We start from the raw sequence: 6,000 nt of genomic DNA, 5'->3' as shown, positions 1-6,000 counted from the left end.
GTATAACGTATATAAATAAAGAGAACATGACATGTTTTACTGGTTGTACCAGTGGTGTAGTCTACGTGATACGCAGGTATACGCCGTATACCCACTAGGAAAAGTCAAGTATTTCCGTATACCCACTTACAAAAGGATACGAGGATACGTAACAACATCGTGGTGACAGAACGTTCTCACTTTCATTCATAAATTCACCCCGTCTGTGAAGCGCTGACATTTGGACCTTTGGGGCTTCCATGGCCGTGCCTTGGATGTGACGCAATGTCACTTTTAAAGTTACTAAGCAACAACAAATTGTTTGGCGGTCATTCTTTGCGTGCTCTTTCCTTTATCGCAACTGGTAGAGTTTGAACAACGTTTTAAAGTAACGAGATATGAAACGTAAATAGACCCAAATAAAACCACTTCAGTGTTTTCATAAGTCCGTCCTGAAGCTCCTGCCGCGTCGGGTGACACTGCAGCTGCCACAGATCAAGATGACCCGATCGTTAACGTTACTGTTACAAAAAAAACAGCCCAAAGTCTACCGCAACGTTACTGTTACCTGGTAAGTGACAGTAGCTTATAGGACATTGCGTGTATGTGTGTGTTGTGTGTGTCTGTGTGCCTGTGTCTGAGTAAAGCAGTAACCAGAATACAATCTTCATATTTCCAACTCCTGGCCTTGTGGACTAAAGTCAGGCTAGGGAGTTTAAAAACAGGCATCCTTGGTTAGAGTGGAGGGACAGAGAGTTAGGTAGGCTAAATATCAGCACACACATGCAAAGCTGATCTAAGCTACGGAAATTCATAGGGTCAGTGACAATGCAAATTAGAGTAAATTCTTAAATCTTAAATGTGCATTAGATTAGGGTAGGTAGGTAGGCAGGTAGATTATTTTATGAAATATAGTGACTTTATTCTAGTAATAGCCTACTGTATTATCACTTTATTTTTCTCAAAATATCAGGACTCCTCCAAACCTCAGAGAGCACATATGAGATACTGTATTTTGAACGTGCACAAAGTTTTGAACATGAGCAGAAATCTTGCTCCAACACATCTGAAATATTACAGTCCAGGGGTTTATTAATTATTAAAAATGAATTCATGTATCATTCAGGTGAATAATTTTAAATATGCACATTTAAGGAGGTTACTTTCTCAACAAAAGAAGCAAAAGAGGGTAGAGTAAATTATGCCTTGGCTACATGTGTTGTGACTCAGATATAATTAGAAACATCGATCCAAAGGAAAATAAATAGATGAAAGAAATACAGAATTCCTGAGAGCCTTACTGCAAAATATTTCATCATGTTTTTATATTTGGATTGTAATCTATGTTTCCCTTCAGATAAAGATATTTCCAGCATAATTGATTCAGAAAAAAGGTAAAAAAATAAAATAAAATAAAAAGTGCATACAATTCACCAGAATGCAGGAAATTAAGTATTTAATGATCAAAATTTTCGGGGAGTGGACCCCCAGACCCGCCATCATAAGTCACTATGCACACAAATCTGGAAACAAAACACTGGCCTTTGGGTTGTCAGACCAGTTATGATTAGACCAAATGTTGGTGCTATCTGACTTACACGGAAGCTAGAAACTAAAATGAACATACATTGCTACTCTATCTCTGACACAGCGCTGTGGGGTTAGGGTTAGAGGGGGGGGGGGCAAAACTCAATCTCGCTAGGGCAACCAAGGGGCTAGAACCGGCCCTGATTAAATGGGTCATTTGTGTGATGTCCTGTTGTGTTCAGGTTCGGTTGAGTTTCTCAAAAAGTTAAATATGTCTCAACTTTAAGTGTTGTTTTCCAGGGCTTTAAATAAACGAATCAATAATGAAACGTCTATTGTCCGTGTACGCTTCGTATTCGTAAACATCACAGTGCGTCGCTCTGGGACAGACGAGTATGAGGCTGGGAGGGGAAAAATCACAGTATACTCACTACAAAAATATAGACTACACCACTGGGTTGTACAGTATAAAATATATAAATAAAGAGAACATGACATGTTTTACTGGTTGTACAGTATAAAATATATAAATAAGGAGAACATGACATGTTTTACTGGTTGTACAGTATAAAATATATAAATAAGGAGAACATGACATGTTTTACTGGTTGTACAGTATAAAATATATAAATAAGGAGAACATGACATGTTTTACTGGTTGTACAGTATAAAATATATAAATAAGGAGAACATTAAATGTTTAACTGGTTGGACAGTATACATTTTACAGCCTCCATTTAAAAAGTAACAAACCATGGCTCAAAAAGGATTGGAGGATGCAACATACAGTGCATAGGGAAAGTATTTACAGCGCTTCACTTTTTCCACATTTCGTTATGTTACAGCCTTATTCCAAAATGGGAACAAATTGCAGCAATTACAGCCTCAAGTCTTTTGGAATATGAAGCCACATCTTGGCACACCCATCTTTGGCCAGTTCCGCCCCTTCCTGTTTACAGAACGTCTCAAGCTCCATCAGGGTGGATGGGGAGCGTCGGTGCACAGCCATCTTCAGATCCCTCTAGAGATGTTCAATGGGATTCAAGTCTGGGCTCTAGCTGGGCCACTCTAGGACATTTATAGAGCTGTCCTGAAGCCACTCCTTCGATATCTTGGCGGTGTGCTTAGGGTCGTTGCCCTGTTGAAAGATGAACCGTGGCCCCAGTCTGAGGTCAAGATCGCTGTGGAGCAGGTTTTCTTCCAGGATCTCTCTGTACATTACTGCATTCATCTTTCCCTCAATCCTGACTAGTCTCCCAGTTCCTTCTGCTGAAAAACATCCCCACAGCATGATGCTGCCACCACCCTGCTTCACTGGAGGGATGGTATTGGCCACGTGATGAGTGGCGCCTGGTGTCCTCCAAACATAACGCTTGGCATAAACACCAATCTTTGTCTCATCAGACCAGAGAATTTTGTTTCTCATGGCCTGAGAGTCTTTCAGGTGCCTTATGGCAAACTCCAGACGGGCTGCCCTGTGCCTTTTACTAAGGAGTGGCTTCTGTCTGGCCCCTCTACCATACAGGACTGATTGGTGGAGTGCTGCAGCGATGGTCGTCTTTCTGGAAGGTTCTCCTCTCTACACAGAGGAACCCTGGAGCTCTGTCAGAGTGGCCATCGGGATATTGGTCACCTCCATAACTAAAGCCCTTCTCCACCGATCACTCAGTTTAGAGGGACGGCCAGCTCTAGGAAGAGTCCTGGTGGTTCCAAACTTCTTCCATTTACAGATGATGGAGGCCACTGTGCTCATTGGAACCTTTGGAAGCAGCAGAAATGTTTCTGTACCCTTCCCCAGATCTGTGCATGGAGACAATTCTGTCTCGGAGGTCTCCAGACAATTCCTTCGACTTCATGCTTGTTTTTGTGGTCCAACATGCACTGCGTTAACTGTGGGCCCTTATATAGACAGGTGTGGGCCTTTCTAAATCATGTCCAATCAACTGAATTTACCACAGTTGGACTCAAATTAAGCTGTAGAAACATCTCAAGGATGACCAGTGGAAACAGAATGCACCTGAGCTCAATTTTGAGCTTGATCGCAAAGGCTATGAATACTTATGTACAAGTGATTTCTTTGATCTCAAACTTTTTTTAAGTTGTCATTATGGGGTATTATGTGTAGAGTTTTGAGGGGAAAAAAATTATTTAATCAATTTTGGAATAAGGCTGTAACATAAAATTTTGAAAAAGGGAAGAGCTGTTAATATTTTCTGTATGCACTGTATAAATGGATACCAGACACAAGATTAACAATTCACCACCAAGCTTTATTTAAATCATAGCAAATAATCACAAAAGTAGAAAACAAAGAAACAAAAAGGGACTGGAGACCCCGGCCAAAAAGAACAAAAGATGGGAAGACGCTGGACCAACCTCGCAGTGGGCCGTCGCTCCACGCGTCTCCCCCTAAACTACCTAAAGAAAGGTACACTAATCCTAGAACAAACAAAAGAGACGAATAACCGAACTACCGGTAATCTCCAGCCCAAACTAACACAATAAACTAAAATAACAAAGCTCCAGCACCTAAATGTGCTGGAGGTTGGGAAAAACAAACCTGCTTGTGGAGAAAATAGGTGAGGAGAAAACTCCTCACGAGAGTGCTGCTGGTGTGCTCTCCATGTTCTTCTGTCCCTTCCTTCTCTGCCTTCTTATCACCGCACCCCCCCCCACACACACACACACACTATTCCTGAGCACTGATTATACTCAGGTGTGCAACAGGCAGAGGGAGGAGGGCAGAGAGAGAATGGCCCTCATTTATGAAACGTGCGTACGACCTAAAACAGTCGTCACGACGGGCGTCTTGCCGATTCCTACGCAAAGCTTGGCATTTATCAATTTGGGCGTGGCGTAGGCTGCGATCAAATCTCACGTCTGGTCAGAACTGGGTATGCGCAAGTTTCTGAGTCAGCGTGGCCTTGCTTGATGCAACATATAATCAGTTTAACAGGAGAAGGAGAAGTCATCAGTTGATCACTTATCAGCAATGGCTGATCTGGTTCTTTTAGAAGACCTCTATGAGCCGGTACAATAGAGCACGCGCTCTCCCTCAGCTGTTGTCTCGTTCTGACTCATGAAAAAAAACACGAGACAAATAAAAGACACTGCATAAACTCCGCTGCCGTGTGTTTATTTAAATATAGGTACACCATGTAGGCCTAAGAGATTGCAACAAGCCTGTATATTACTATTAGGATTATAGAAAATGTGTCAAGGATGTATAAATTAAATAGGCTAAACTTCAGCTGGAGTCCGATTTACTACGGCAACACTGTTGACCACATCAGTGATCTCTTTCCATCCCGCATTCTTTCTACAGCCTTTAACACGTTAGTGCAAATGAACCGGAGATATCAGGGTTTCAATCTCCACCTCTGAAAAGTTCCTCTTCTCAGCCGGATTACGTCTCACCAGGTCGTAAATTGTAGGGGCGAGGCCTCAAAACCCAGAATATATTGGGGCGTGGTATTTAAATTACGATCGTTTCCAGCCGCTGCATTTATCAATGTACGACCATTCTTACGCTCGGATTGGTGTAATACGAACGTTTCATAAATCACACGTGAAGCCTGTCGTAAGATGATTTCTGCGCTCATATCTGCGCTGGTTTCTACGTTAGGTTGATAAATGAGGGCCAAAGAGTTTAGAGGGAGAAAACAAGACACATACCAGAGGCCAATGTAACATCCCCACCCTAAAATATTTTTTTCCAGCATGCTCGTGGCTGCTACGCTGTTTTAGCCATAAGTTTTGCTGCATACTATCATCAAGTGTTAGACTGAGACGGTTACTGCACGTCAACGCGTCAACTCAAAGCAGTCACCTGATTTTCGCATAGCTTAAAGTGAAAAATCGTATCACTGTATTTTGATGTCAAAATGTGTATCTACTACGCAAAATGTGTACAGGTTGGCAGTTCTGAATAAGGTTCCGGTACCCAACGTTACTTTTTCTGGTACTTTCCCTCTGTTACAAAAAAAATTATTTCAGGTGTAAAATAATTCCAAACCTATTTATCCTATTTACTTAGAAAATTATTTATTTAGAATATTTTACACTGACAGAAATTAAATAAAAACAAAACCCCTCCATCTCTCCTCCCAAACCCGTCCCTACAACCTATTAAATTGAGTAATTTTTAAACTTCTATTCATGTATTTATATTATTCTACTTTAGCCCATTTTATTTTCATCATGACCGTTGCTCTTTAATGTTTTATGTAAAACCCTTTGAGTTGCCTTTTTGCTGAAAGCTGCTGTAGAAATAAAGTTGCTTTGCCTTACAAACTCAGCCTGTCAGTCAGTCCCCAGGGCACAGCAAAACAGCAAACACTGTCTGCGTGTAGGGCTGGGTATCGTTCAAAATCTTTCGATCCAGTGCCAATTTCAATACCTCAGTTTCGATGCCGGTTCCTAACGATACTTTTTTCGATACCATATGTTTTAAAATCCATTTCAACATCAACAAAAATGCATTAAACACCAAGG

Source organism: Perca flavescens, chromosome 11, assembly GCF_004354835.1.
Source record: "Perca flavescens isolate YP-PL-M2 chromosome 11, PFLA_1.0, whole genome shotgun sequence".
In the NCBI taxonomy this organism is placed as follows: Eukaryota; Metazoa; Chordata; class Actinopteri; order Perciformes; family Percidae; genus Perca; species Perca flavescens.
This window is presented reverse-complemented; position numbering follows the sequence as displayed.